Raw genomic sequence first — 12,602 nt, forward strand, 5'->3', positions numbered from 1 at the left:
GTACACAACCACACTAGGCCCCAATTACTATTGTTTGTACCCCTAAAAGGCTAGATGAGGAGTAGGGGGGGTATGGAACAGGCAGCACCCTCAAACCTTCAGAAGTATGAGATGAACCCCAACAACTTGGAAAGGTGGATCTCTCTCACACGTACCAACACAGACTATCCCCCAATTTAACTGATCCCCAAAGGTTTTTGATTAAATAGCGGAATAGAAAATATGATCCAAAAAAAGTGTATGTATATCACACGTACACAACCACACTAGGCCCCAATTACTATTGTTTGTACCCCTAAAAGGCTAGATGAGGAGTAGGGGGGGTATGGAACAGGCAGCACCCTCAAACCTTCAGAAGTATGAGATGAACCCCAACAACTTGGAAAGGTGGATCTCTCTCACACGTACCAACACAGACTATCCCCCAATTTAACTGATCCCCAAAGGTTTTTGATTAAATAGCGGAATAGAAAATATGATCCAAAAAAAGTGTATGTATATCACACGTACACAACCACACTAGGCCCCAATTACTATTGTTTGTACCCCTAAAAGGCTAGATGAGGAGTAGGGGGAGTATGGAACAGGCAGCACCCTCAAACCTTCAGAAGTATGAGATGAACCCCAACAACTTGGAAAGGTGGATCTCTCTCACACGTACCAACACAGACTATCCCCCAATTTAACTGATCCCCAAAGGTTTTTGATTAAATAGCGGAATAGAAAATATGATCCAAAAAAAGTGTATGTATATCACATGTACACAACCACACTGGGCCCCAATTACTATTGTTTGTACCCCTAAAAGGCTAGATGAGGAGTAGGGGGAGTATGGAACAGGCAGCACCCTCAAACCTTCAGAAGTATGAGATGAACCCCAACAACTTGGAAAGGTGGATCTCTCTCACACGTACCAACACAGACTATCCCCCAATTTAACTGATCCCCAAAGGTTTTTGATTAAATAGCGGAATAGAAAATATGATCCAAAAAAAGTGTATGTATATCACACGTACACAACCACACTAGGCCCCAATTACTATTGTTTGTACCCCTAAAAGGCTAGATGAGGAGTAGGGGGGGTATGGAACAGGCAGCACCCTCAAACCTTCAGAAGTATGAGATGAACCCCAACAACTTGGAAAGGTGGATCTCTCTCACACGTACCAACACAGACTATCCCCCAATTTAACTGATCCCCAAAGGTTTTTGATTAAATAGCGGAATAGAAAATATGATCCAAAAAAAGTGTATGTATATCACACGTACACAACCACACTAGGCCCCAATTACTATTGTTTGTACCCCTAAAAGGCTAGGAGTAGGGGGAGTATGGAACAGGCAGCACCCTCAAACCTTCAGAAGTATGAGATGAACCCCAACAACTTGGAAAGGTGGATCTCTCTCACACGTACCAACACAGACTATCCCCCAATTTAACTGATCCCCAAAGGTTTTTGATTAAATAGCGGAATAGAAAATATGATCCAAAAAAAGTGTATGTATATCACACGTACACAACCACACTAGGCCCCAATTACTATTGTTTGTACCCCTAAAAGGCTAGATGAGGAGTAGGGGGAGTATGGAACAGGCAGCACCCTCAAACCTTCAGAAGTATGAGATGAACCCCAACAACTTGGAAAGGTGGATCTCTCTCACACGTACCAACACAGACTATCCCCCAATTTAACTGATCCCCAAAGGTTTTTGATTAAATAGCGGAATAGAAAATATGATCCAAAAAAAGTGTATGTATATCACACGTACACAACCACACTAGGCCCCAATTACTATTGTTTGTACCCCTAAAAGGCTAGATGAGGAGTAGGGGGGGTATGGAACAGGCAGCACCCTCAAACCTTCAGAAGTATGAGATGAACCCCAACAACTTGGAAAGGTGGATCTCTCTCACACGTACCAACACAGACTATCCCCCAATTTAACTGATCCCCAAAGGTTTTTGATTAAATAGCGGAATAGAAAATATGATCCAAAAAAAGTGTATGTATATCACACGTACACAACCACACTAGGCCCCAATTACTATTGTTTGTACCCCTAAAAGGCTAGATGAGGAGTAGGGGGGGTATGGAACAGGCAGCACCCTCAAACCTTCAGAAGTATGAGATGAACCCCAACAACTTGGAAAGGTGGATCTCTCTCACACGTACCAACACAGACTATCCCCCAATTTAACTGATCCCCAAAGGTTTTTGATTAAATAGCGGAATAGAAAATATGATCCAAAAAAAGTGTATGTATATCACACGTACACAACCACACTAGGCCCCAATTACTATTGTTTGTACCCCTAAAAGGCTAGATGAGGAGTAGGGGGAGTATGGAACAGGCAGCACCCTCAAACCTTCAGAAGTATGAGATGAACCCCAACAACTTGGAAAGGTGGATCTCTCTCACACGTACCAACACAGACTATCCCCCAATTTAACTGATCCCCAAAGGTTTTTGATTAAATAGCGGAATAGAAAATATGATCCAAAAAAAGTGTATGTATATCACACGTACACAACCACACTGGGCCCCAATTACTATTGTTTGTACCCCTAAAAGGCTAGATGAGGAGTAGGGGGAGTATGGAACAGGCAGCACCCTCAAACCTTCAGAAGTATGAGATGAACCCCAACAACTTGGAAAGGTGGATCTCTCTCACACGTACCAACACAGACTATCCCCCAATTTAACTGATCCCCAAAGGTTTTTGATTAAATAGCGGAATAGAAAATATGATCCAAAAAAAGTGTATGTATATCACACGTACACAACCACACTAGGCCCCAATTACTATTGTTTGTACCCCTAAAAGGCTAGATGAGGAGTAGGGGGGGTATGGAATAGGCAGCACCCTCAAACCTTCAGAAGTATGAGATGAACCCCAACAACTTGGAAAGGTGGATCTCTCTCACACGTACCAACACAGACTATCCCCCAATTTAACTGATCCCCAAAGGTTTTTGATTAAATAGCGGAATAGAAAATATGATCCAAAAAAAGTGTATGTATATCACACGTACACAACCACACTAGGCCCCAATTACTATTGTTTGTACCCCTAAAAGGCTAGGAGTAGGGGGAGTATGGAACAGGCAGCACCCTCAAACCTTCAGAAGTATGAGATGAACCCCAACAACTTGGAAAGGTGGATCTCTCTCACACGTACCAACACAGACTATCCCCCAATTTAACTGATCCCCAAAGGTTTTTGATTAAATAGCGGAATAGAAAATATGATCCAAAAAAAGTGTATGTATATCACACGTACACAACCACACTAGGCCCCAATTACTATTGTTTGTACCCCTAAAAGGCTAGATGAGGAGTAGGGGGAGTATGGAACAGGCAGCACCCTCAAACCTTCAGAAGTATGAGATGAACCCCAACAACTTGGAAAGGTGGATCTCTCTCACACGTACCAACACAGACTATCCCCCAATTTAACTGATCCCCAAAGGTTTTTGATTAAATAGCGGAATAGAAAATATGATCCAAAAAAAGTGTATGTATATCACACGTACACAACCACACTAGGCCCCAATTACTATTGTTTGTACCCCTAAAAGGCTAGATGAGGAGTAGGGGGGGTATGGAACAGGCAGCACCCTCAAACCTTCAGAAGTATGAGATGAACCCCAACAACTTGGAAAGGTGGATCTCTCTCACACGTACCAACACAGACTATCCCCCAATTTAACTGATCCCCAAAGGTTTTTGATTAAATAGCGGAATAGAAAATATGATCCAAAAAAAGTGTATGTATATCACACGTACACAACCACACTAGGCCCCAATTACTATTGTTTGTACCCCTAAAAGGCTAGATGAGGAGTAGGGGGGGTATGGAACAGGCAGCACCCTCAAACCTTCAGAAGTATGAGATGAACCCCAAAAACTTGGAAAGGTGGATCTCTCTCACACGTACCAACACAGACTATCCCCCAATTTAACTGATCCCCAAAGGTTTTTGATTAAATAGCGGAATAGAAAATATGATCCAAAAAAAGTGTATGTATATCACACGTACACAACCACACTAGGCCCCAATTACTATTGTTTGTACCCCTAAAAGGCTAGATGAGGAGTAGGGGGGGTATGGAACAGGCAGCACCCTCAAACCTTCAGAAGTATGAGATGAACCCCAACAACTTGGAAAGGTGGATCTCTCTCACACGTACCAACACAGACTATCCCCCAATTTAACTGATCCCCAAAGGTTTTTGATTAAATAGCGGAATAGAAAATATGATCCAAAAAAAGTGTATGTATATCACACGTACACAACCACACTGGGCCCCAATTACTATTGTTTGTACCCCTAAAAGGCTAGATGAGGAGTAGGGGGAGTATGGAACAGGCAGCACCCTCAAACCTTCAGAAGTATGAGATGAACCCCAACAACTTGGAAAGGTGGATCTCTCTCACACGTACCAACACAGACTATCCCCCAATTTAACTGATCCCCAAAGGTTTTTGATTAAATAGCGGAATAGAAAATATGATCCAAAAAAAGTGTATGTATATCACACGTACACAACCACACTAGGCCCCAATTACTATTGTTTGTACCCCTAAAAGGCTAGATGAGGAGTAGGGGGGGTATGGAACAGGCAGCACCCTCAAACCTTCAGAAGTATGAGATGAACCCCAACAACTTGGAAAGGTGGATCTCTCTCACACGTACCAACACAGACTATCCCCCAATTTAACTGATCCCCAAAGGTTTTTGATTAAATAGCGGAATAGAAAATATGATCCAAAAAAAGTGTATGTATATCACACGTACACAACCACACTGGGCCCCAATTACTATTGTTTGTACCCCTAAAAGGCTAGGAGTAGGGGGAGTATGGAACAGGCAGCACCCTCAAACCTTCAGAAGTATGAGATGAACCCCAACAACTTGGAAAGGTGGATCTCTCTCACACGTACCAACACAGACTATCCCCCAATTTAACTGATCCCCAAAGGTTTTTGATTAAATAGCGGAATAGAAAATATGATCCAAAAAAAGTGTATGTATATCACACGTACACAACCACACTGGGCCCCAATTACTATTGTTTGTACCCCTAAAAGGCTAGATGAGGAGTAGGGGGAGTATGGAACAGGCAGCACCCTCAAACCTTCAGAAGTATGAGATGAACCCCAACAACTTGGAAAGGTGGATCTCTCTCACACGTACCAACACAGACTATCCCCCAATTTAACTGATCCCCAAAGGTTTTTGATTAAATAGCGGAATAGAAAATATGATCCAAAAAAAGTGTATGTATATCACACGTACACAACCACACTAGGCCCCAATTACTATTGTTTGTACCCCTAAAAGGCTAGATGAGGAGTAGGGGGGGTATGGAACAGGCAGCACCCTCAAACCTTCAGAAGTATGAGATGAACCCCAACAACTTGGAAAGGTGGATCTCTCTCACACGTACCAACACAGACTATCCCCCAATTTAACTGATCCCCAAAGGTTTTTGATTAAATAGCGGAATAGAAAATATGATCCAAAAAAAGTGTATGTATATCACACGTACACAACCACACTAGGCCCCAATTACTATTGTTTGTACCCCTAAAAGGCTAGGAGTAGGGGGAGTATGGAACAGGCAGCACCCTCAAACCTTCAGAAGTATGAGATGAACCCCAACAACTTGGAAAGGTGGATCTCTCTCACACGTACCAACACAGACTATCCCCCAATTTAACTGATCCCCAAAGGTTTTTGATTAAATAGCGGAATAGAAAATATGATCCAAAAAAAGTGTATGTATATCACACGTACACAACCACACTAGGCCCCAATTACTATTGTTTGTACCCCTAAAAGGCTAGATGAGGAGTAGGGGGAGTATGGAACAGGCAGCACCCTCAAATCTTCAGAAGTATGAGATTGTGTTCACTGTACCCCACAAAGATTGAGTTCACTGCACCCCACAATGATTGTGTTCACTGCACCCCACAAAGATTGTGTTCACTGCACCTCACAAAGATTGTGTTCACTGTACCCCCCAAAGATTGTGTTCACTGCACCCCACAAAGATTCTGTTCACTGTACCCCACAAAGATTGTGTTCACTGCACCCTAAAAGGATGTTGTTCACTGCACCCCACAAAGATTGTGTTCACTGCACCCTAAAAGGATGTTGTTCACTGCACCCCAAAAAGATTGTGTTCACTGCACCCCACAAAGATTGTGTTCACTGCACCCCAAAAAGATTGTGTTCACTGTACCCCCCAAAGATTGTGTTCACTGCACCCCAAAAAGATTGTGTTCACTGTACCCCCCAAAGATTGTGTTCACTGCACCCCACAAAGATTCTGTTCACTGTACCCCACAAAGATTGTGTTCACTGCACCCCAAAAAGATTGTGTTCACTGTACCCCCCCAAAGATTGTGTTCACTGCACCCCACAAAGATTCTGTTCACTGCACCCCACAAAGGATTTTGTTCACTGCACCCCAAAAAGATTGTGTTCACTGCACCCCAAAAAGGATTTTGATCACTGCACCCCAAAAAGGATGTTGTTCACTGCACCCCAAAAAGGATGTTGTTCACTGCACCCCACAAAGATTGTGTTCACTGCACCCCAAAAAGATTGTGTTCACTGTACCCCCCCAAAGATTGTGTTCACTGCACCCCACAAAGATTCTGTTCACTGTACCCCACAAAGATTGTGTTCACTGCACCCCAAAAAGATTGTGTTCACTGCACCCCAAAAAGGATGTTGTTCACTGCACCCCAAAAAGGATGTTGTTCACTCCACCCCAAAAAGATTGTGTTCACTGCACCCCACAAAGATTGTGTTCACTGCACCCCAAAAAGATTGTGTTCACTGCACCCCAAAAATGATTTTGTTCACTGCACCCCAAAAAGGATTTTGTTCACTGCACCCCAAAAAGGATGTTGTTCACTCCACCCCAAAAAGATTGTGTTCACTGCACCCCAAAAAGATTGTGTTCACTGCACCCCACAAAGGATTTTGTTCACTGCACCCCAAAAAGATTGTGTTCACTGCACCCCAAAAAGGATTTTGTTCACTGCACCCCAAAAAGATTGTGTTCACTGCACCCCACAAAGGATTTTGTTCACTGCACCCCACAAAGATTGTGTTCACTGCACACCAAAAAGGATTGTGTTCACTGCACCCCAAAAAGATTTTGTTCACTGCACCCCAAAAAGATTGTGTTCACTGCAGCCCAAAAAGATTGTGTTCACTGCAGCCCAAAAAGATTGTGTTCACTGCAGCCCAAAAAGATTGTGTTCACTGCAGCCCAAAAAGATTGTGTTCACTGCAGCCCAAAAAGATTGTGTTCACTGCAGCTCACACACAGAAAAATGGATGTGGATCACTGACACCTGCCTATCTCCAATCCCACACCACACAGCAATATCGATTGTAGTTTGTAGAACACAGTTTCCCTAAAATTCAGCAGACTCTGTCCCTAACAGGATTGAGAAGAGATCGTAGATCAGGATTGAGTGCAGATTCACCCCACCCCCCACACAGCAATATCGATTGTAGTTTGTAGAAGACACTGACCCTATAATTCAGCAGACTCTATCCCTAAAATGCCTACAACTCGCCCTGCCTAAACACTCCGACCTGTCCCTCAATTCTATCCGGACACAAATGGTTTTTTCCTGCCTATCTTTCCCTAATCAGCAGCCAGCACATTGATGTGTGCTCTGTCCCTTAGCTAAGCAGCAGAATGACGCTGCTGCGGCGGCTGCCTCGAACTTATAAAGACTTGGTCACATGCTTCAGACGGCCAATCACAGCTACTAAGACATTTGCAGGCATGGCTGGGATGGCTTAAGGCACACCAGTTAAACGATTGTTGATTGGCTGTTGAAAGCCCGCCATGAAAAGAGCGCCAAAGCATGCAAAACCCGGAAATAAAACGACCGAACACGGATTTTTACCCGAACATACAGTAAAGTGTCCGTGTCCGTGTTCGGGTAAAAAAAATCCAATTATTCGGTACGAACACGAATAATACAGTCCGTGTTCGCTCAACACTAGTCTTATGTGTTCAGACAGGGTCCGTGAATATATAAGTATATCGTCCAGATATACCACAACACAGACATCTAGTAAGTCTTTAAAAATATTGTTTATAAATCGTTGGAAAACTGCAGGGGCATTGCATAGGCCGAATGGCATCACAAGATATTCGAACAATCCGTATCTAGTTCTGAATGCAGTCTTCCACTCGTGTCCATCACGGATTCGAATGAGATTGTATGCTCCTTTCAGGTCTAATTTTGAAAAATAGGTAGCTCCACGCACCTGCTCAATGAGCTCAGGGATAAGCGGTAGAGGATAGCGATCTTTTATTGTGATAGCATTCAATTTCCTGTAGTCGATGATAGGTCTGAGACTTGAATCTTTATTGCGAACAAAAAAGAGTCCTGCTGCTGTGGAAGAAGTGGAAGGTCTAATAAAACCTTTTTCCAAGTTCTCATCCAAATAGGTTTTGAGATGGGCAAGTTCATCCTGTGAAAGAGGATAAACATGACCGAACGGCAATTTGCTATTTGGGAGTAGATCAATGCTACAATCATAGTCTCGATGAGGAGGTAATGCTTGAGCATTTTTCTCAAGAAAAACCTCAGAAAGATCCTGATAACATAGTGGTGCAATCTCATCTGTCACCACAGACAGAATCTTCCCGGAAAACGGGAGGTTACACGTTTCCTTGCAACAACAAGAAGGGAAGGTCAAGGACCGTTTCTTCCAATCTATGGTTGGTTGGTGTGTGTGCAACCAGGGAAGTCCCAACACAATGGGAAAGTGGGGTGATGGTATTAAATCGAAGGAAGAAGTCTCCCTATGAGACTCGTTAATAGTGACTAGAAGTGCTTGTGTCTGATCGGTGATCGGACCAGAGGATAACGGAACACCGGTAATAAGACTTACTGAGACAGGTTTGAGTTTAGAAATAATAGGAATTTTATTTAAAGCAGCAAAACATATATCCATATAATTTCCACAAGATCCTGTGTCAATCATGGCCTTAGTAGTAATCCTGTTCTGGTCCCACTGTAATGTCAAAAAAACAGAAATGTAGGGGTTAGTGAATGAAGTTGTCAATCCTCCTAGAGAGACATGTGAACACTCACCCTTCTTTTTGTTGACTAGGGGACAGACGTTTATCTTGTGATCCGGGGATGCACAGTACAAGCAGAGATTTTCATTTCGTCTTTTGGCTTTTTCCATAGTTGATAGCGGTGGGCGTATGGTTCCTACCTCCATAGGAACGGCCAGACTCCGAGAGGAAACGGATAATGGCATTCCCATCTTTTCAGCCTTTCTTTCTCGTAGTCTTCTATCTATGGTAATACTGAGTTGTATTAATGCATCCAGGGTTTTTGGCAGATCCGCTCGGGCGAGCTCGTCCTTAACGGCTTCTGATAGGCCAAGCCTAAATTGGGTTTTCAGAGATGCATCATTCCATTCTGAATCAAGGGTCCATCTCTTGAACTCTGCGACAAAGTCTTCCACAGGCCTCCTTCCTTGTTTCAAGGATCTTAACTGAAGATCAGCAGTACTCTGCCTATTGGGGTCATCATATAGGCTAGTGAGCTCTGCCAGGAACAAGGCATAGGAGTTGAGAAGCTGGTCGTTTTTCTCAAAAAGAGAATCTGCCCAGGCTCGAGGATCGCTTGATAGGTAAGAAATAATAGTACAAACCTTAATGTGATCAATAAGGTAGGTACGAGGTTTTAGCAAAAAAAGTAACTCACATGCGTTTTTAAATTCGCAAAATTTTTTGCGATCGCCTGTAAATACCAAAGGGGGATTTATCTTGGGTTCAGGGGACTGAGCAGAGGTAAGTTGTGTCAGTCTAATTACCTGCTGCGACAGAGCCTGATTGTCTTCTTTTAATTCAGCAAGTGCGTGTATTAACGCAGATACTTGCTGTTTTAATTGTGTCACCTGAGTGGTTATTTCTGGAACTATTTCTGCTGAATCCATTTTTAGGTTCGTTCAATCTGTAACGCTCCTGCGTTTTTATATGGTGTGGATTTTCAGCTGAAGAAATAGTTCCACGTCAGCAGTCATGTAAGAGATATGCTGAGATACCATTCCCAACCTCAATGACTCATCATGTGTGGAAGGTCTTATTTCAGCCAGTAAATACACACAATTAGCATGCTGGTTCTTAGAGTGACTTTATGCATGTGGTAACACAATGATGAAGGTTGAGGGATAGGTTGAGTGGAGGTGGTAGGTGATAGACACTTGAAGGTGAGACAGTAGCAGATGGATGCAGGAAGGTTTAGCAATGTTGTATGATAGCAGATGATAGAATAGCAGGTGGACATACAAAAGAGATCAACCCAGTGCAGAAAAGTAGCAGTAGTCTCAAGAGCTAGCAATCTAGTTTATGCAGATGTGATAAACAGTCTCTACTATGCAGAGCTAGATAGTGTAAGCTTAGTATAAGTTTATAGAGAATTCCCCTGCGGGGTACTTAGCACTATTAGCGATACAGCCGAAGGGTGGTTCAGGAGAGGCGGATGATCCAGTAGCGGGATACAGGGATCAGCGCAGCGAAGTTCCGTCAGCGAAGTAAGCTTGCAAGCATGGAAGCTTCAAGCAAGGTTAGCATCCAGATAAGGGTGTTTGAACGAACACATGTGAGTGAGAACCGACGCCTTAAATAGCCATCTAGTCCGGCGCTGAGTGATGACAGCTCCAGTCTTAAAGGTGTATGCGCACCTTTCCAAAAGTAAATGGTAGGGCGCATACACTTGTGGAAAGTGTAATTTAGGGTACCAAAGGTACCGGAACATTACAGCCAGCTGAATCTGTGATTTCGTCCTGCAAGCAATTGATGTGCTGGAGGAAGTTGAGAAATGTGTAAATACACATGGGAAGGTGCCCCTGAAGAGTTGTTTGAAGTCAAGTGGGCATCCCATAATAATCCCATCCCCATCCAAGTTTAATACCTCTAATAAACAAACAAAACCAAAGTCGCTGGACTGTTTTCCTGAATTAAGTGTGCCTGTGGAAAGTTTGATGTGCCTGTCTGTGCAGGGTGGGGGATCCCTATTCACCAGCGTTTCCTATGGGGGATGCCCAACATAATCAGTTGATAGGACAGTGGTAAGTACCCAGTTTCTGAAGTCCCATTTCATGGTTATCTGTTGCTTTGTGAAAGCCTGCCAGTGCAAATTAATGAGGCAAAGGTGAGTACTGACAGTCCTAGCAGTAAGTTAGTCCTGGCTTGTGCAAGCAAAGAGCAAAACATGTTCCCCCTTAGTCCTTGGGGGAGGGAGTGGGAGGGATCTCTGTCCCCAGTGTGCTGTAAGTGCTGTGCACCAGCCTGGAAGCACACAGAGCTTACCCCAATGTCAACGAACTACAACTGTCCGTGACCCACCTTCATTTCCGAGAAGCAGCCCGGGACAAGGTCATGTCGGGACAGCTTTTGAAAATCCATGAGTGTGCCGGACAAAGTGGGACAGCTGGCAACTATGTTTACCATTGTCAAAGCTAAGCCTGTCATAAGAGAATCATGGCTTCTTTTCCTTAAAAATGTTAGTTATCTTCTAGCTTTAACCACTTTACCACCGGAGGATTTTCCTGCTAAAAGACCAGGGGTTATTTTGCGATTTTTTACTGCGTGACTTTAACGGACAATCGCGCGGTCGTGCGACGCTGTACCTAAACGAATTTCACGTCCTTTTTTTCCCACAAACAGAGCTTTCTTTTGGTGGTATTTGATCACCTGTGCGATTTTTTGATCATGCGCTATAAACAAAAAAAGAGCGTAATTTTTGCAAAAACAACAATATTTTTCACTTTTTTTTATATGAAATTCCCCCAAAAAAAAATGTAAAAATCAAAATTTTTTAAAATTTTCGGCCAATTTGTTTTACGCTACCTATGTTTGGTAAAAAAAATCGCAAAAAGCGTATTTTGATTGGTTTGCGCAAAAGTTATCGCGTTTACTAACAAAGGGAAAGATTTTTGTCATTTTTGGTGTTTTTTTTTTTAACGAGTAATGGCGGCGATCTGCGATTTTTTTTGCGGTACTGCGACATTGCGGCGGACAGATCGGACCCTTGACTGACATTTTTGACACTTTTGGGGGTACCAGTGACATTACTGCAGTAATCAGTGCTATATATATGCACTGTTACTGCAAAAATGACACTGGCAGGGAAGGGGTTAACAGTATTGGACAGGGAGGGGTTAAGTGTGTCCTAGGGGCGTGATTCTAACTGTGCAGGGACAGGTCTACTAGTGTAAAAACAAAGATCAACAGTTCTACATAGTAGAACTGTTTGATCTTCACTTTTACACAGGGAGAACTGACAGGTGGCTTGTTTACACAAGCCGCTCTGTCTTTCTCCCGCTGTAGCGGCGATCGTAGTGTGACCGGCGGACATCGGGTCCGCCAGTCACACTCCCGCACTCCTCCGTGAACGAGCCGAGGCGGGCGCGCGCCTCGGCGGGCGCGCGCCCGCCCGCTATTGGCTCTGGAAGGAGTGACAGGCGAGCGACGTAGACCTACGTCACTCTGCCTGGCCGGGGCCGACTGCCGCAGTAAATATACTGTGCGCAGTCG

The sequence above is a fragment of the Pelophylax lessonae genome (assembly GCF_965119305.1).
Source record: "Pelophylax lessonae genome assembly, chromosome: 2".
NCBI classification, from domain to species: Eukaryota; Metazoa; Chordata; class Amphibia; order Anura; family Ranidae; genus Pelophylax; species Pelophylax lessonae.